Raw genomic sequence first — 21,521 nt, 5'->3', positions numbered from 1 at the left:
TCAAAAATTCAAGAGACCCTGGATGTTTGGATGCTGGCAGAAGGAAAATTAACTATCCAATAAGGATCACTAAGAAAAAGGAATATGACTTATGAGGACAGGTTATCAATACATATACATTTATATATTTACATATATGTTAATATATAGAGCTAGCTTTGGAGTTAGACAATGGCTCTGTACTTCTTTAAATCCATGCATGTTCTTAAAAGAAACATTCAAAATTTCTGTCTCCTATCAGGAGCCTCCTGGTATGGGACAGAAGAAAGACTTTATGAAAAATTTAACTTTATCTATATCTGTTTTGCTTATGTTGAATTCTTTATTGAATGTATGTCTATATTAACAATGTTTAAGTTTTCAACAATGAACAATAGTTTTCTACAAATCCTTTTTCTGCAGTATTCTTTGAAGTTTCCAGCTAGAAGATGGAGTCCCACAGCAACCACTCCACCTGTGTGAGGTGACATCATGATGCTGATAGTGCTAGTATTAGACCAGTTTTTTGGGTACCAGCTGCTAACATGGTGCACCTTCTCATGATGTTCTGGCCAGAACTCCAAATATGAACTTTGGAAAAACACACTATTGACTACTCAGAAATCATTTGCTACTATACTAGACAGTAATCTTGAAACTTAATCATAACTTTACTTTTGCAGGATCCCATAAAAAATAACATTACCCCCATTACAGTGGGAACCAATTCTAGAGGGCAACATCACCTCTCCCCAAAAAAGTTTGTCCTCAGGGTTGTTAATACCATTTAGGGATTGTTGATTATTACTTGAATCAGGTAGAGGGTTGGGGTGGAAACCATGTAGGTTCAAAAATATAAAGGATAATAATAGTGGGTAATAGAGTGAATATTTGTGAGCTATTATTTATGGATAATTTACATTGGTATAGTGTTATGTATATTAATACACATTCAAATTATATTTGTTATTTCTGTTTATAATACTTGTACACCTATGCAAAGTTATTCTGTCAGATTGTATATATGTATGTTTCTACTTCTGTTTAAGACATTTTGTATATTGATACAACTTTTAGGATATATTTTCATATTGCATTATATATTATTCTTACCTCTGAATAAGATATTTATACAACATTTATATTTTGAGGTCATTGTCCTCCTTTTCTGCACATTTGTTTTTAGAATATTTTGACTTGAAGTCTTAATCCTTAAGTTATACAGGTATTAAATATCATAGTTCAGTAGTTGTTCATGTTTGTTATACATATAGTCAAATTAATTAGGTTCTTTAGATAGAGGTCGTATTCTGCTTAGATAGGTAATCTTCAAATACTTCTGGGATTTGTAGAACATGGCATTTAAATAACTTAGGGTTCTATTGACATGAGACATGATTGTTCCTGACAACACCAATCTATTCCTGAGAGAATGTTGAGCACTGAAGACACTCATCTTAGAGTTGTTTTCTTCTTGGCATAACTGGCCTTTGGGCAAAGATCTGCCCATGCCTCAATCACTGACAAAGTACATTGTAGCCAGACTGGATAAGCAGAACACAAGGAAAAGGACTGCCAAACCTTGCCAAAACAGGGTAAGATGGTTCTGAAAAATTTCCAGTCACTGAAAATGGTTTGTCAGTTATGCTAGGCCTTAGCCGAAATTGGCTGCTTCAACATTGGAAATGAGACTTTAGGTGATTGCTCATGTAGCCAATTGTCTCTGACATATGCTGCTTGCTTTGGAAGCTGCTTGATTGCACTTCCTGCCTATTCAAGTAATATTATCTTCCTTCTCAGGCCTTCAATGGGGTTGAAGGTTAAATATTCACAGTTATCTTCCTCTCATGATTTAGCCAAGATTATTTCCAATGCAAGATTTAGACTATTTGAAACAGAATGTTTATTAAAACATTTGTATGTGTTCCTTGCATAATTTTGCTTATGTTGTTTTGGAATTTTATACTTGATATCTGTTCCTATTGTATATACATTTGTATTGGTTTTGGATCATTCTTGTTTAGACAAAAGGGGGAGATGATGTGGAAACCTTGTTAGCCAATTATCTTTAAGAGGTGGATCCATGTTAAGGCATGGCTTTCTGGGACTGGAAGAGAATAACAGGCGCACAACCCAGGCATGCACTCTCTGTGTGATTCCTGCAGGACACAGCTGAGCTTGGACTTCTTGTTCCTGTTTTGTGAGTTTTCCCAGTATAGTAAACAAAAATATAATTGTTTTATACTTTAGCTAACCTGGTTATTTCTTGAATCAAGCTAATTTCTACAGAGCTAATCTCCAAAATAAAAAAAAGAACTCAAGTAACTAGACATCAAAATATAAATAATGCAATTAAAATTGGGGCACAAATCTAAGCAAATAATTCTCAACAGAGGAATCTCCAATGCCCACTCATACTATGTTCATAGCAACATTATCAAAATAGCCATAACAAGAAACTACCTAGATGCCCCTCAACCAAAGACTGGTTAAAGAATCTGTGATATATTTAAACAATGAAGTACTACTAAGTTATAGAAAACAATGACATCTTGTAAATTGAAGGAAAATGGATGAAACTAGTAAAACCATTTAATGTCAGATAACCTGAACCCAGAAAGACAAGCACAGTATATAATCACTCATTAGTAGATATTAGACACAAAACAAAGGATAACCAACCTACAGTCTACAACACCAAATAAGACAGGAAACAAGGTAGACTCTGAGAAAGATACATATAAATCCCACTGCGAATGGGAAATAGACAAGATCTCATAAGTAAATTGGTAGTGTAGGGTGAGAGAAGAGTGTGGAAGGGTGTAGGGAGTAGGGGTGAAAGGAAGGGAGGGAGAGAACAGAAAAGGTAATGAAGTAGTTTGTGTTCTAGTAAAAACAGAGAAAGAGAGCAAGGAAAGAGATACCTCTATAAAAGGAGCTATTATGGGGCTGGTAAGAGACACGGTACTAGGGAAAGATCCCAGATTGGAATCCAAGCAAAAGTGGAGAGGATAACTGAACTTTTTCTCCCCATAATTAGATTGATGACTACTTTAATTTTCACCAGTGAACCTCTATCCAGTAACTTGTAGAAGCATATGGAGATATCCATTGATAAACACCAGGCAAAGCTCCTGGAGTCCAGTTGTAGAGAGTGAGGAGTGATAATATGAATAAAGCAGTAAAGACCATGATGGGGAAACCCACAGAAACAGCTGACCTGAACTAGTAGGAGCTCACTTACTGGATTGACAGCTGGGCAACTTGCATAGAATCAAAGTAGTCCCTCTGAATGTGGGTGACAGTTATGTCACCTAGCACTCTATGGGGACACTGGCTGTGGACCTAGTATTTATCCATAGTGCATGAACTGGCTTTTGATGTCCATTGCCTATAGAAGGATACCTTTCTTAGCCTAGATGCATAGAGGAAAATCTTGGTCCTCCCTCTAGTAATATGATAGATTTTGTTGTATCCCCAAGAAAGGCTTAACCCTCTCTGAGAAATAGATAGGGTGTGGGATGGGAAAAAAGTTGAAAGAAAAGGCAGGAGAGGACAGAAAGGGAACTGGGATTGGTATGTAAAATAAAAAGATTGTTTTAAAATCATAATAAATAAGAAACATAAAAGATCCACTTTCATTTCAAATACACATCATCTATTAGACTGTTCCAATTTCCAGGAGGATCTATCTATGCTTTTCTTTGGGTTTACCTTATTATTTAGTTTTTCTAGGATTGCAAAGTATAGGCTCAATGTTCTTTGATTATGGCTAGAATCCACTAATGAGTGAGAACATACATATTCGTATTTTTGTAACTGGATTATCTCACTCAGGATAGTGTTTTCTATATCCATCCATTTCCATGCAAAATTCAAGATGTCATTGTTTTTACCACTGAGTAGTACTCTAATGTGCATATATTCCATACTTTCTTCATTCATTCTTCCACTGAGGAGCATCTAGGTTGTTTCCAGGTTCTGGCTATTACAAATAATTCTGCTATGAATATTGTTGAACAAATGCTTTTGTAGTATAATTGGGCATCTCTTAGGTATATTCCCAAGAGTGGTATTGCTGAATCCTGAGGTGGGTTGACTCCCAATTTTCTGAGAAAACACCACACTGATTTCCAAAGTGGTTGCACAAATTTGCATTCCCATCAACAATGGATGAGTGTTCCCTTCCTCCACATTCTCTCCAGCAAAGGCTATCATTGGTGTTTTCGATTTTAGCCATTCTGACAGGTGTAAGATGGTATCTCAAAGTTGTTTTGATTTGCATTTCTCTGATAGCAAAGGAAGTTGAACATATCATTAAGTATCTTTGGGCCATTTGAAATTCTTCTGTTGAGAATTCTCTGTTCAGTTCAGTACCCCATTTTAATCGTGTTATTTAGAATTTTAATGCCTAGTTTCTTGAGTTCTTTATATATTTTGGAGATCAGACCTTTGTCCGATGTGGAGTTGGTGAAGATCTTCTCCCAGTCAGTAGGTTGCCTTTTTGTCTTAATGACTGTGTCCTTTGCTTTACAGAAGCTTCTCAGTTTCAGGAGGTCTCATTTATTTATTTTCACTCTTATTATCTGTGCTACTGGGGATATATGTAGGAACTGGTCTTTTGTGCCCATGGATTGCAGGCTACTCCCACTTTTCTTCTATCAGGTTCAGTGTGGTCGGATTTATATTGAGGTCTTTAATCTATTTGGACTTGAGTTTTGTGCATGGTGATAGATATGGATGTATTTTCATTCTTCTACAGGTTGTAAATCAGTTATACCCTTTCTTCCATTGTATAATTTTAGCTTTTTAGTCAAAAATAAGGTGTTCATAGATTTGTGGATTAATATCCTGGTCTTTGATTCAATTCCATTGGTCAACATCTCTGTTTTTATGCCAATACCAAGCTGTTTTCATTACTGTAGCTCTGTAATAGAGTTTGACATCAGCAATGATAATGCCTCTGGAATTTCCTTTATTGATAGGATTATTTTAGCTATCCTGGGTTTTTTGTTTTTCCATATAAAGTTGATTATTGTACTCTCAATGTCTGTGAAGAATTTTGTTGGGATTTTGGTAGGGATTGCATTGAATATATAGATTGCCTTTGGTAGAATTGCCATTTTCACTATTTTGATCCTAACAATCTAAGAACATGGGAGATCCTTCCATTTTCTGGAATCCTCTTCAATATTTCTTCAAAGCCTTAATGTTCTTGTCAAATAGATCTTTCTCTTCCTTGGCTAGTGTTACCCCAAGATACTTTATGCTATTTGTGGCTATTATGAAAGGTGATGTTTCTCTGATTTCCCTCTCCACTTCCTTAACCTTTTTGATAGCAGGGTTACTAATTTTTTGAGTTGATCTTTTATCCTGCCACATCATTAAAGGTATTTACCAGCTGTAGGAGTTCTCTAGTTGAATTTTGGGGCTCACGTATGAACACTATCATATCATCTTCAAATAATGAAAGTTTGACTTCTTCCTTTTTGATTCAAATCCCCTTGATCTCCTTATGTTGTCTTATTGCTATTGCTAGAACTTCAAGCACTATATTGAAGAGATATGGAGAGAGTGGACAACCTTGTCTTGTTGTCGATTTTAGTGTAATCGCTTTGGGTTTTCTCCATCTAATTTAATGTTAGCTGTTGGCTTGCTGTATTATTATATTTAGCTATTATTCTGTATCCTTAATCTCTCCAAGACCTTTATCATAAAAGCGTGTTGAATTTTGTCAAATGAATTTTTTGACATCTAATGAAATGATCATATGATTTTTTCTTTCAGTTTATTTATATGATGGATTACATTGATAGATTTTTAGATGTTGAACCAGCCCTACATCTCTGGGATTAAGCCTACTTGGTCATAATGGATGATTTTTTTGATGTGTTCTTGGATTCAGTTTGCCAATATTTTATTGAGAATTTTTGCATTGATATTTATGAGTGAATTTGGTCTGTAATTATCTTTCTTGGTTGAGTCTTTGTGTGGTTTTCACATCAGGATAGCTATAGCTTCAATAAAAGTGTTTGGCAATGATTCATCTGTTCCTATTATGTGGACCACATTAAGGAGAATAGGTATTAGTTCCTCTTGGAAGTTCTGGTAGAATTCTTCACCAAAACTATCTGGTCCTCAGCTTTTTTTCTTAAACTGAGCATGATAAATTTGGAAATATATTTATGTTAAAGCATGCATATGTATTCACATACTCACTCTTAGGTATATCCCTACATACATAATTTTACTTACATATATCCACATATATATGCATATGCATATAATAGCATTTAGTGCAAAAAAAAAGTCCATGAATTAGAAAGAGAGTAAGGAAGGGTTTCTGGAAGGTCTTTGAGGGAAGAAAGGATAGAGAGAAATGTTAAAATTATAATTTCATCAAAAATTGAAAAAAATAAAAATACACATCGAAAATAGAAATGCCATGTAGGACAGCTCATGCCTCTAATCCCAGCATCTTAACATTAGTTCAGTGTGTGTTTGAGCTCAAAATCATCTACATACTGAGACATTGGCTCAATATATACATAAAGAAAAAATAATAAATAATAAATAAATAGAGAAGAGCGAACTTTGGTGCAGATATAGTACATGATAACTGTACATGTCTTAGAAAATGAGTGGCTCTATTTAAAGCTTCTTCTAATCTACACCTTTGTAGCAATTCCTCTTTTCTGTTGATTACAACACAATATTTAGCTTTGTTTATGTTCATTTGTCACATTCTTATTTATAATATCTCTTAATTTACTTATCCCATTAGACTCTGTTCTGCTTCCAAAAACATTTTTCTTGGTCCTTACAAAAATGGTGTTCTTGAGGAATTGGTGGCTTTCTATCTTGACTCTCTTGAGGAAGGACTGAGATCCTGCTCAAGACCAGGTCTTAGTAACTTTTCAGCCCCTTAAAATATTTTTGTCCCCTTTGCTAAGTGGGGGATATTATCTATATTAACTAGTTAATAATCTCAATCCATTCTGAACCAAAGTCTTCTAAGAAAATTAAATGCACATAATTACTGAGTCTTACTCCCACAAATTTCCCAGTAGCTAATATGGAAGACATTAGTAGAGTATTTGCTTTTTTAATGCCAGCATTTTAACTTGGAGAATTCATGATCAAGGGATGATTTCAGAATGAGGAGAGCTTCACACTAGCTCTCCAGTGGCTTGTGTGGTGAATGAGGAGAATCAGGAAGAGAGTTGTGCACTCCGTGGTGATGACACCTCAGTTCTCTGCTTCATGAGGCCCTACACCTCATATTGATCCTCTCCCAGGCCTTTCATTCTTTCCCCAGCCCAGTTTATGAGAGAGCAGTGTCTCATGAACACACACACACACACACACACACACACACACACACACACACCTCTTCTTGTGTGTCAGTCCTACATATTACAGGTCTGAGCTGCTCTTTAAATCAAGATGTCATAAAAAAGGTGATTTGGTAGCATGATCTTCCCCAAATAATCACGCCAAACAGATGCATTTGCATTCTTTTCCTCAAAGACTGGGACTCTAATGAGCATTTACAGAGAACAAAACAATAACAAAATTTTGAGCATCTGGCAGAAATTCCAGTCATTTTTAGAATTTCGCTACCTGCTCTTTGGCTTTGGGTAGGTTTGAGGTTGTGTCTGGTTAAGAAAGAAAAGACCTGGAGGTGATATGTTGAGTAAGGCAGGACAGAGAACATTATGCTAGCAATAAGGTATCTGGCATGGGAAAGAACACAGACTGCTGCTGGTCACCCTCAAGGCTATGTGTGATTTGAGCTAATGCCTCTTCCTTAATACTTACGGATATATACTAACATGGAACTAACAGCCATCTTCATTTTGGTGTGGTCTGTCCCCATCTGTGTCCTATATTCCCTAGGTTTAGTTGTTGGAGATTACCTAGAAAATTTATTGCATGTCATCAGACACAGCCAAAAATTTTATGTTGGACATTCTCTCTGTGTGTCACTATTTCTCTCTTCTCTGTCTCATTTAATTTCTGCCTCACTCCCGTTCCCTGCCCCTGTCTTTGACACTCTGGCTTTCCCTCTCCTTCCCTACTTTCCCCCTTTCCTTCCCTCTCCCTCTCCACTTCTACTCTAATCTCCTTCTATCTCACAAGTAGATTTTAAAGCTTGAGGACAATTTCATCAGAGCTTTAAAAAAAAGTTCAAAGAACTGAGAGAAGGCAAACTGTAAATCTTGTAAGCTGCCCAGAGGAGGAAAAGTAAGATGGGAAGGAAGGAATGCTATTTGAGATAAGCCAGCATAGAGCTCAGCTGCAAGGCAAAAGAGGTTATTTGAGTAAGAATTTACCCACAAGTTCTGGGATTTAACTATTTGGTTCAAAACTAGTGGTGCTATTTGGATAAGTCTAGAAAGTGTAGTATTGTAGACCACTAAGTTACTCTGGGTTAGCATTGAACTTTCAATGTCCTGTACCACACGCCTCTTGTGCTTGATGACTGAGATGTGAACTTTGAGCTTCTGATCTTGTTCCCTTTCTGTGACTTCCTTATCCCCCCAAAATCATAATCTCCCTATGAACTCTTCCTTCTATGAGTTCCCTTTTCATGTAGTTTTATCAAAGTGATAGAAAAGTAACTAATACAGTGGACAGTCAGTCATTTAATAGGGAGGTGTGAACTCTAGGGAAATAGTGAAGAAACACAAAGTACTAGAAAAAGGCAGACTTTGGGCTTTGGTCACTATGTAAATAAATGACCAAAAGCAGAGAAAATGTTATGCAATTCTAAGTAAGGCCTGAGAAAGATTGGAAATCCCATTTTAATCTCCTATTTTCAAGCAGGATTGTTTCATATTTGTTATCCAACAGAACCTTCTAGCATAGGGCCTCACGAAGGATTTTGCTCAAAAAGGTCTACAGCCATACTGCACTGAACGCACTCAACCTCGTCTGTTCAACAAGTTGGGTTCCAAATATTTCTCTAGGAAACCAAGTACTATTCTGGCCTTGTCACTGAAATCCTGTACAAAAAATGATACCCTCATATTCTCAAAATATAATCCCTGTATAATAATTTTGTTGGAATTTGTTTGTTTTGGTGTTTTTCTTTTGTCTTCTATGCATGTTGTTATGTAATGTCAATGGTTATTTTTAGTATAATGTAATATTTTAAAGGTGGACTTAGTATGGACAAAGGAAGGCCTTAATGATGAAACAGAAAAGCCACATGTAAGAATTTTGGCACAAAATAAACAGATCTGGAAAGGCTTAATTAGTAAAAAGGAGTGTCAGGAGCAATATGGAAAAGTTCGTGTCCATTTAAGGACAATGCTCAGCCATTGTGACTGGATATATTATTTTGTCATTAGTCTAGGGGGCCCTACCACATTCCTAATAAATGTTCTTACACTTTACTCCTCAGGAATTTTCTGGAGATAAAACACTTAGAGCATGTGAGAAGAGAGCCATCTTACAACAAACAGAAATTACTGTGAACATTGGTGAGTAACAACTAGAGCCTTAAACCCAATTCTCTAACTTTAAAATATAATGTTCTCACTTCCTCACCTCTGTACACATAAGATTTGATTTTCATAGTCATTAATTTTACAGAGCAGTGGCAGTGCTTCAATACAATCCTTTCCTTTATTCTCTTTCACAAGGAGCTCAGAAGCTAGAACTATGATCTATCCCCTTGAGTACCAAGAGGAAAATATTTAAGGAGTGTGCTAAGTAAGAACTTCATAAGATCCTTTTTGAAACCATAGGCTAGTTTTGCTAGCAAAAGAGGAAAATAGTTCCTGTACCACTTCCTCATTTATATGGTTCGCTGTGTATACCAAGTACTATCACCTGCACCACAGTAATAGTCAGCTTCATCTTCAGGTTGAATGTTCGAGATGCTTAAGTAGCGATGAGCCTCAGAGCTCGAGCCAGAGAAGCGATCAGGGATCCCATTTCCCTTGTCATGGTTTCCATTACTCCTAAGATACATCAGATACTTAGGAGCCTTCTCTGGCTGTTGCTGGTACCAATAAATGGTGTAGGTGCTGTGCTCACTACTCAAGGTGCAGGTGATTTTGACTGAGGCTCCCAAGAAGGCCGAGGCTGTGGGTGACTGAGTCAGCACAGGTAGGGAGAAAGACTCTGGAAAGAGAGAAACACATTACTTCCTGGGGTGAAAGAAGTAGGGAGAATGACCCTTGTTTTCAATTGGTTGCCCTCAACTGACATCAGGGTGCAGATGATTCTCCTGACCTGTACAATGAGGGAAGAAGAAGAGGAGAAGAATCCAGGCCATGGTGTACACACCACTGAACTCTGCTGAGACAGACATGGTGTGGGTCTTTCTTATCCTTCAACATTTCTCAAAGAACTGACAGGGCCCTTCATGCAAATATGCAAATTTGTCCTGGTCAAGAAAATTCCTTCTTAGGTGTTTGTACCATCAAAAGTCTGGGTGTCACTTCCTTCTTTAGTTTGCCCAAGAGAGCACAGTAGCCCAGCTGGAGGGCCTATTGAATCATAAAGAGTCACAAAAAGATAAATGTTCGTATCTCAGCTTAGAATCTCCAGATCCTTCAGTGAAACCTATAAACCCCCACTGGGCAGGTTTAAGTCTCATGTCTGTGAACACCATAGTTTCTCAAGGCTTTTTCTACTAAGCACTTTCTGATTTAGGTCAGAAGGAGTTACCTCCTCTGAGGCTGACTTTTACATCCTCTTTTAAATATTCTTCTCTCCACTGGGAGCACTCTGTAGACCAGTGTTCTTACCCGATGTGTTATGATCCCCACAGGACAGATGTTATATATCAGGTGTGCTGTTGATTAAATACTGTCTTAAATTGAAGAAGACACCAGAAAATGGAAAGACCTCCCTCGCTCTTGGATTGGGAGGATCAACATAGTAAAAATGGCAATTCTACCAAAAGCAATCTATAGATTCAATGCAATCCCCATCAAAATCCCATCAAAATTCTTCACAGATCTGGAGAAGACAATAATCAACTTTATATGGAAAAACAAAAAACCCAGGATAGCCAAAACAATCTTATACAATAAAGGATTGTCTGGAGGCATTACCATCCCTGACTTCAAACTCTATTACAGAGCTACAGTATTGAAAACAGCTTGGTATTGGCATAAAAACAGAGAAGTCGACCAATGGAATCGAATAGAAGACCCTGACATTAACCCACAAACCTATGAACACCTGATCTTCGATAAAGGAGCTAAAAGTATACAATGGAAAAAAGAGAGCATCTTCAACAAATGGTGCTGGCAAAACTGGATGTCAATCTGTAGAAGAATGAAAATAGATCCATATCTATCACCATGCACAAAACTCAAATCCAAATGGATTAAAGACCTCAATATCAGTCCGAACACACTGAACCTGATAGAAGAGAAAGTGGGAAGTACTCTACAGCACATGGGCACAGGAGACCACTTCCTATGTATAACCCCAGCAGCACAGACACTAAGGGCGTCATTGAATAAATGGGACTTCCTGAGGCTGAGAAGCTTCTGTAAAGCAAAGGACACTGTCACTAAGACAAAAAGACAACCCACTGACTGGGAGAAGATCTTCACCAACCCTGCAACTGACAAAGGTTTGATCTCCAAAATATATAAAGAACTCAAGAAACTAGACCGTAAAAGGCTAATCAACCCAATTATAAAATGGGGCACTGAGCTGAACAGAGAATTCTCAACAGAAGAACTTCAAATGGCCAAAAGACACTTAAGGTCATGCTCAACTTCCTTAGTGATCAGGGAAATGCAAATCAAGACAACTTTAAGATACCACCTTACACCTGTCAGAATGGCTAAAATAAAAAACACCAATGATAGCCTTTGCTGGAGAGGTTGTGGAGAAAGGGGTACACTCACCCATTGCTGGTGGGAATGCAAACTTGTGCAACCACTCTGGAAAGCAGTGTTTCGGTTTCTCAGGAAATTCGGGATCAACCTACCCCTGGATCCAGCAATACCACTCTTGGGAATATACCCAAGAGAGGCCCTATCATACAACAAAAGTATATGCTCAACTATGTTCATGGCAGTATTGTTTGTAATAGCCAGAACCTGGAAACAACCTAGATGCCCTTCAACGGAAGAATGGATGAAGAAAGTATGGAATATATACATATTAGAGTATTACTCAGCAGTAAAAAACAAGGACTTCTTGAATTTTGCATACAAATGGATGGAAATAGAAAACACTATCCTGAGTGAGGTAAGCCAGACCCAAAAAGAGGAACATGGGATGTACTCACTCATATTTGGTTTCTAGCCATAAATAAAGGACATTGAGCCTATAATTCATGTTCCTAGAGAAGCTAAATAAGGTGAATCCAAAGACAAACACATAGGCATCCTCAGGAATATTAACCTTCATCAGGCGATGAAAGGAGACAGAGACAGAGACCCACACGGGAGCACCGGACAGAAATCTCAAGGTCCAAATCAGGAGCAGAAGGAGACGGAGCACGAGCAAGGAACTCAGGACGACGAGGGGTGCACCCACACACTAAGACAATGGGGATGTTCTATTGGGATCTCACCAAGGCCAGCTGGCCTAGGTCTGAAAAAGCATGGGATAAATTCGGACTAGCTGAACATAGCGGACAATGAGGAATACTGAGAACTCAAGAACAATTGCAGTGGGTTTTTGATCTTACTGCACGTACTGGCTTTGTAGGAGCCTAGGCAGTTTGAATGCTCACCTTACGAGACCTGGATAGAGGTGGGCAGTCCTTGGGCTTCCCACAGGTCAGGGAACCCTGATTGCTCTTCGAGCAGATGAGGGGGGGGACTTGATCGGGGGAGGGGGAGGGAAATGGGAAGCGGTTGTGGGGACGAGGCAGAAATCCATAATAAATAAATAAATTAAAAAAAAAAGAAGTTAACTGTCCTGGTCTTACCCTGTAATCAGATTGATGACTAAATTAATTGTCATCATTGAACCTCCACCCAGTAATTGATGGAAGCAGCTGTAGATATCCATTGCTAAGCACTGGGCCATGCTCCTGGAGTCCAGTTGTAGAGAGAGAGGAGTGATAGTATGAGCAAAGGGATCAAGACCATGATAGGGAAACTCACAGAAACAGCTGACCTGTGCTAGTGGGAGCTCACTGACTCTGGATTTACAGTTGCCCAACCTACATCAGATCAAAGTAGGCCCTCTGAATGTGGGTGAAAGTTGTGTGGCCTGGCAGTTTATGGGGCCACTGACTATGGAACCAATATTTATCCATAATGAATGAACTGGATTTTGGAGCCCATTCCTTATGGGGAAAAAAAAACTTTCTCAGCCTAGATATATAGAGGAGGATGTTGCTCCTGCCTCAAGCAATATGACAGATTTTGTTGACTCCCCATGGAAGGCCTCACTCTATCTGAGAAATAGATAGGGTGTTGGATGGGAGAAAGGTGGAAGGAAAGGCAGGAGGGAAAGGAAAGGAAACTGGGACTGTTATGCAAAAATAAAAAGATTGTTTTAAAAATATAATAAAATTTAAAAACATAAAAGGAGCCACTTTCATTTCAAATTCACATCATCTGTTAGACTTTCATGCTTTAACTCAGCCCCAGGTAAACTGAAGCCAAAATTATCTAACATGTTAATCACCACAAATAACTGCCTTCACCTAGTTTTAAACAAATAAAATAAAATATTGTCAATTAAAGAACAGAATATTATGAGGATCAAAATTAGTCTTTTTTCATGTAAATGTCTTGACACTTATAAATGACTATAGGATGCAAGAAAAGAAACTCCTGTAATGAAGGCAGGTTCAGTCTTCAGAAGGTATTGCTTAAAATCATATGGAAGTTAAATGAGCTTCTGCAAGTCAGTAATCAATTTAAAATAGGTGGGCATAACTTTTATAAAGAGAAATACATGACTCTGGTCAACAAGTAAAAAAGAATAAATATCAGTTCATAAATTAAGTTCGTATATTAATGTCAAATTCAGTAAGAAGCTAAAGCTGGTGTTAGAGCATCTGAAAATACAACATCTAGGTCAGGACAGATGGTTCAGTGGTTAAGAGCTCTGAGTGGTCTATGAAAAGTTCCCAGGTCAGCTCACAGCACCCACATGTCAGCCTGGAATCCCCTAGAATTCCAGTGCCAGAGTTCTGGTACTCACAGGCAATTGCCTACACACAGAAATGTGCAACACACACACACACATGCACGCACTCAAAACACACACACACACACACACACACACACACACACACACACAGACCCTAAAAATTGTATCAAGTAGTTTTTAATGAGATTGGGTTTCTTATGAATGTCAGAAACTGTACCCATAAAGTTTCACCAAATGACTGCCTAAACAAGAGCCGACCAAGGATGACAGGAATAGGCCTGCCACAGTGGATGGGGAGAGCTCAGGAAACATCAACCCTACACAAAATAACCACAGACATCTACACAATGCTGAGAGGAAAAGAAACAGCCCTATGCAGTAAAGAGGACATTAAATATTGATAACAAATACTCAGCCATGAAAACCATCATACAAATAACTTTTTAAACCTGAGCATGCTATATTTATAAATACATATATATATATATATATATATATATATATATATATATATACAACACACACACTTAGGTATATCCATATACACATAAATTTACTTACATATATTTGCATACATATGTATATGAGTATAATAGCATTTAGTACAAAAAGTGTCCATGAATTAGAAGGAGAACAAGGAAGGATGTCTGGGAGGGCTTTGAGGGAGGAAAGAGAAGGGGGATATGTTGAAAATATAATTTCATCAAAAAAAAGGAAAATTAAAAATATACATTTAAAATAGCAATTACATAAAGGATAGCTCATGCCTCTAATCCCAGCACCTTAATATTAGTTCAGTGTGTGTTTCAGGTCAACCTAGTCTACATAAAGAGATATTGGTTCAATATATAAATAAAGAAAAATTAATAAATGATAAACATCTAGAGAAAGCAAACTTTTTGTGGTAGAGATACAATACATGATAACTGGATGTGTCTTAGAAAATGAAAGGCTCTACAAAAATCTTCCTCTAATTTACTCCACTGTCACAATTCCTCTTTTCTCTTAATGACAACGCAATATTTGCCTTTATTTATGATCATTTGTCATATTCCAATTTATAGTACCATTTACTTTACTAATCCCACTAGATTCTGTCTGTTCTGCTTCCAAAAAGAGTTTTCTTGATCCCTACAAAGATGCTGAGCTTGAGAAATTGGTGTTTTCTATTTTGATTCTCTCCAGGAAGGACATAGATCCTGCTCAAAGATTTTGTCTTTTCTGGATTCAGGATTCAGTACTTTTAGACCATGAAGTCACTTTACCCCTTTGCTGAATGGGGAAAATTATATATGTAAGAAGAGAATGACAATCTATCTTGAAAAAAAGTCTGCTACGAAAATTAATGCAAAAAATTATTGCGTTCTACCCCCCAAATATCTCAGTAGCTGATATGGTAGACACTAGTGAAATCTTTGCTTTTTTAACATCAACATTTAAACAGGGCTCTCAGTGCCAGGAGAGCCAGTGTTGGGGTGAGTTTCTGGCCCCACCGCCAGCCTGGGACAGGGAGCTCAGAGGTTCCTTGGCCTCCTATCCTTCTTGGGCTCTCTGCAAGGCCTCTACATCCTGCATACTGCCTCTTTCTTCCTAGCCCACCAGGCTTCCATCCAGAACCCTCCCGATTTTGGCCCCACCACCCTCTTTTGGCACATAACATCACCCAGCCCAACCTGTCTGGGCACTGGGTCTGAACCCTCGGGTCACCCAAACGGGCGGGAGTTCCTTTGTTTTATGGCCTGCCTGCACCAAGCAGGGTAGGCGCTTTGTTTGCGAGCTGCCCAACCTGCATGGAGGCCAAATCTCTCGACGCAAAGAGAGCCAGCGTTGGGGTGAGTTTCTGGCCCCACAGCGCCGGCCCGGAACGGGGAGCTAAGAGGTTCCTTGGCCACCTAACCTTCTTGGGCTCTCTGCAGAGCTTCTACTTCCTGCATACTGCCTCTTTCTTCCTAGCCCACCCAGCTTCCATTCAGAACCCTCCCCACTTCGGCACCACCGCCCTCTTTTGCCACATAACAGAACCCAGTCCAGCCTGTCTAGACACTGGGTCTGATCCTTCGGGCATCCAATTGGGCCCTTTGTTTCTATGGCCTGCCTGCACCAAGCAGGGTAGGCGCTTTGTTTGCAAGCTGCCCAATAAGCACGGAGACCTGATTTCTCGGTGCCAGGAGAGCCAACATTGGGGAGAGTCAGCATTGGGTATGCAAAAAGACCTGATCTGGTAAAAGAAGATCCATAAGGGAGCATTTGGAAGAAGAGATGGGCAGACACCAAGGCAAGAATTCGCCCAACAAGCTGAAAAGCAACATGAAGCCACCAGAAACAAGCGACCTCACAACAGGAGGACATGAACACCTTAATCAAGAAGAAGTAGAAAAGATTGACTTCATGAAAGTGATTGACACCCTTAAACAGCATGTAAAAAACGCCCTTATGGAAATGGATGAGAAATATAACAGAAAGTTTGAAGAATTGAATAAATCAGTGAATGATACCCTAGAAAACCAAGGAAAAACAATCAAACAGATAATGGAAACAGTTCAAGACTTGAAAACTGAAATGGAGGCAAAGAAGAAAACACAAACAGAGGGCCGGCTGGACATGGAAAATTTAAGTAAACAAACAGAGTCTACAGAAACAAGCATAATCAACAGAATACAAGAGTTAGAAGAAAGAATCTCAGATTCTGAAGATACCATAGAGAAAATAAACAAACTGATCAAAGAAAACAGCAAGTCCAACAAACTCTCATCACAAAACATTCAGGAAATATGGCACACAATAAAAAGACCAAACCTAAGAATAATAGGAATAGAAGAAGAAGAAGTGCAGCTCAATGGTCCAGAAAATATATTTAATAAAATTATAGAAGAAAACTTTACCAACCTAAAGAAAGATATAACTATGAAGGTTTAAGAAGCATACAGAACACCGAATAGGCTGGATCAAAAAAAAAAAATAAAACATCCCCTCGCCATATAATTATCAAAACACAAAGCATACAGAATAAAGAAAGAATATTAAGAGCTGCAAAGGAAAAAGGCCAAATTACTTATAAAGGTAAACCTATCAGACTTACACCTGACTTCTCTATGGAAACCATGAAAACCAGAAGGACCTGGATAGATGTACTCCAAAAACTAAGAGACCACGGATGCAAGCCCAGACTACTATATCCAGCCAAGCTTTCGTTCACAATAAATGGAGAAAACAGAATTTTCCATGATAAAAACAAATTTAAACAATATGCAGCCACAAATCCAGCCTTACAGAAAGTAATAGAAGGAAAATCACTAACCAAGGAGTCCAACAATGACCACAATAACTCAGACATCTAGAGACCCTTCACCAACACAAATCAAAGAAGGGAAACACACAAACTCTACGACTAAAAAAATAACCAGAGTTAACAATCACTGGTCATTAATATCACTTAATGTCAATGGGCTCAACTCACCTATAAAAAGGCACAGGTTAAGAGATTGGATACGAAAACAGGATCCAAAATTCTGCTGTTTAAAAGAAATACACCTCAACCACAAAGACAGGCACCTACTCAGAGTAAAGGGCTGGGAAAAGGCTTATCAAGCAAATGGACCTAAGAAAAGAGCAGGTGTGGCCATACTAATTTCTAACAAAGTTGACTTCAAACTTAAATCAATCAGAAAAGATGGAAAGGGGCATTTTATACTGATAACAGGAACAGGTCATCAGGATGAAGTCTCAATCCTGAACATCTATGCCCCTAATATAAATGCACCCACGTACATAAAAGAAACATTGCTAAAATTCAAGGCAGCCATCAAACCACACACGCTAATAGTAGGAGACTTCAACACTCCTCTCTCACCAATGGACAGGTCAATCAGACAGAAACCTAACAGAGAAATAAGAGAATTAATGGAGGTAATGAATCAAATGGACTAACAGACATCTATAGAACATTCCACCCAAATAGGAAAGAATATACCTTCTTCTCTGCAGCACATGGAACCTTCTCAAAAATTGACGACATGCTCAGTAACAAATCAAACATACACAGTTACAAAAAAATATTAGTAACCACCTGTGTCTTGTCAGATCACCATGGATTAAGTTAGAATTCAACAACAATGCTACCCCCAGAAAGTCTACAAATTCATGGAAACTAAACAGTCAACTACTGAACCATACATGGATTAAGGAAGAAATAAAGATAGAAATTAAAGTCTTCCTGGAATTCAATGAAAACAAAGAAACAACATAATCAAACTTATGGGACACTAAGAAAGCAGTCCTAAGAGGAAAGTTCATCGCACTAAGTGCCCACTTAAAGAAAACAGAGAAAGCTCACATTGGAGACTTAACAGCCCACCTGAAAGCTCTAGAAAAAAAAAGAAGCAGACTCACCTAGGAGGAGTAGAAGACTGGAAATAATCAAACCGAGGGCTGAAATCAACAAAATAGAAACACAGAAAACAATACAAAAAGTCAATGAAACAAAAAGCTGGTTCCGGAGAAAATCAACAAGATTGACAAACCCCTATCCAAACAAATCAAAAGGCAGAGAGAGAATTTGCAATAAATAAGATTAGAAATGAAAAGGGGGGCATAACCACAGACACAGAGGAAATTCAGAGAATCATTAGATCTTACTACAAAAGCCTATATGCCACAAAACTGGAAAATGTAAAGGAAATGGACACTTTTTTAGATAAATACCATATACCAAAGTTAAACCAGGACCAGCTGAACAATCTAAATAGACCTGTTAGTCACAAAGAATTAGAAGAGGTTATCAAAAACCTCCCTACCAAAAAAAGCCCAGGTCCAGATGGTTTCAATGCGGAATTCTACTAGAACTTCCAAGAAGAACTAATACCTATATTCCTTAATGTATTTCACAATATAGAAACAGAAGAGTCATTGACAAATTCCTTTTATGAAGCTATAGTTACTCTGATACCAAAACTGCACAAAGACTCAACCAAGAAAGAGAATTATAGACCAATCTCACTCATGAACATCGATGCAAAAATCCTCAACAAAATACTGGCAAACCGAATCCAAGAACACATTAGAAATATTATCCATTATGATCAAGTAGGCTTCATCCCAGGGATGCAGGGCTGGTTCAACATACGAAAATCTATCAATGTAATCCATCATATAAATTAACTGAAAGAAAAAAACCATATGATCATTTCATTAGATGCTGAAAAAGCATTTGACAAAATTCAACATCCCTTTATGATAAAAGTATTGGAGAGATTAGGGATACAAGGGTCATACCTAAATATAATAAAAGCTATTTACAGCAAGCCGACAGCTAACATCAAATTAAATGGAGAGAAACTGAAAGCCATCCCACTAAAATGGGGAACACGACAAGGCTGACCACTCTCACCATTCCTCATCAATATAGTGCTTGAAGTTCTAGCAATAGCAATAAGACAACATAAGGGGATCAAGGGGATTCGAATTGGAAAGGAAGAAGTGAAACTTTCATTATTTGCAGATGATATGATAGTGTACATAAGCGACCCCCAAAACTCCACCAAGAAACTTTTACAGCTGATAAACACCTTTAGTAATGTGGCAGGATACAAGATCAACTCCAAAAAATCAGTCGCCCTCTTATACACAAAGGATATGAAAGCAGAGAGGGAAATCAGAGAAGCTTCACCTTTCACGATAGCCACAAACAGCATAAAATATCTTGGGGTAACTCTAACCAAGGAAGTGAAAGGTCTATTTGACAAGAACTTTAAGGCATTGAAGAACGAAACTGAGGAGTATACCAGAAAATGGAAGGACCTCCCTTGCTCTTGGATTGGGAGGATCAACATAGTAAAAATGGCAATTCTACCCAAGGCAATTTATAGATTCAATGCAAAGACCATCAAGGTCCTTTCAGAATTCTTCACAGATCTTGGGAGGACAATAATCAACTTTATATGGAAAAACAAAAAACCCAGGATAGCCAAAACAATCCTATACAACAAAGGATTGTTTGGAGGCATTACCATCCCTGACATCAAACTCTATTACAGAGCTACAGTGATGAAAACAGTATGGTACTGGCACAAAAACAGAGAAGTCGACCAATGGAATCGTATAGAAGTCCCGAATTTTAACCCACAAACCTATGAACACCTCATTTTCGATAAAGGAGCCAAAAGTATACAATGCAAGAAAGAAAGCATCTTCAACAAATGGATGTCAACTTGTAGAAGAATGAAAATAGACCCATATCTATCACCATGCACAAAGCTCAAGTCCAAATAGATTAAAGACCTCACTATCAGTCAGCACACATTGAACCTGATAGAAGAAAAATTGGGAAGTACCCTAAAACAGATGGGCACAGGAGATCACTTCCTATGTTTAACCCCAACAGCACAGACATTAAGGGCAATATTGAATCAATGGGACCTACTAAAACTGAGAAGCTTCTGTAAAGCAAAGGACACTGTCACCAAGACAAAAAGACAAACTACTGACTTGGAGAAGATCTTCACCAACCCTGCAACAGACATAGGTCTGATCTCCAAAATATATAGAGAACTCAGGAAACTAGACTTTAAAATGCTAATTAACCCAATTAAGAAATGGGGCGCTGAACTGTACAGAGAATTCTCAACAGAAGAAGTTCAAATGGCTAAAAGACACTTAAGGTCATGCTCAACCTCCTTAGCGATCAGGGAAATGCAAATCAAAACAACTTTGAGATATCATCTTACACCTGTCAGAATGGCTAAAATAAAAAACTCCAATGATAGCCTTTGCTGGAGAGGCTGTGGAGGAAAGGGTACCCTCATCCATTGCTGGTGGGAATGCAATCTTTTGCAACCACTATGGAAATCAGTGTTTCGGTTTCTCAGGAAATTCAGGATCAACCTACCCCTAGGCCCAGCAATACCACTCCTGGGAATATACCCAAGAGATGCCCTATCATATGACTAGAGCATTTGTTTAACTGTGTTCATAGCAGTATTATTTGTAATAGCCAGAACCTGGAAACAACCTATATGTCCTTCAATGGAAGAATGGATGAAGAAATTGTGGAATATATACACATTAGAGTACTACGCTGCGGTAAAAAACAATGACTTCTCGAATTTTGCATGCAAATGGATGGAAATAGAAAACACTATCCTGAGTGAGGTAACCCAGACCCAAAAAGATGACTATGGGATGTACTCACTCATAATTGGTTTCTAGCCATTAATATGGGTCACAGAGTCTACAATTGGTGATCCTAAAGAAGCTGAGGAAGAAGGTGAACCAAAGGAAAAACATATAGTTATCCTCTTGGCTATGGGAAATAGACAAAATTGCCGGGGAGAAAATTGTGATCTTGCGGGTGGGGTGGGATGGGGGTAAGGGGAGATGGGGAGAGAAAGGGAGAAGAGGAGGATGGGGGGAACTTGGAGAAAAAGGAGGATTGGGATAAAGGAAGGTTGGAT

The 21,521-nt window shown here is 38.2% G+C and overlaps 2 protein-coding genes and 1 gene segment (V, D, J or C); all 3 read right to left on the bottom strand.

The window, feature by feature from the left end:
• Positions 1 to 21,521, bottom strand: part of LOC121464736 — a 994,671-nt gene that overhangs the window by 146,773 nt on the left and 826,377 nt on the right.
• LOC121464737 (immunoglobulin lambda-1 light chain-like) overlaps positions 1 to 21,521 on the bottom strand; it is an 840,936-nt gene that overhangs the window by 143,304 nt on the left and 676,111 nt on the right. The window lies entirely within an intron of this gene.
• Positions 1 to 21,521, bottom strand: part of LOC121464628 (zinc finger protein 345-like) — a 218,511-nt gene that overhangs the window by 62,883 nt on the left and 134,107 nt on the right. The gene's annotated exons all lie outside the window — the stretch shown is intronic.

The sequence above is a fragment of the Microtus oregoni genome, unplaced genomic scaffold (genome assembly GCF_018167655.1).
Source record: "Microtus oregoni isolate MIOR12 unplaced genomic scaffold, Mior012 000029F_ref0000214, whole genome shotgun sequence".
NCBI lineage: Eukaryota > Metazoa > Chordata > Mammalia > Rodentia > Cricetidae > Microtus > Microtus oregoni.
Note: the sequence above shows the minus strand (reverse complement) of the source record. Positions and strands in the feature narration are given on the sequence as shown.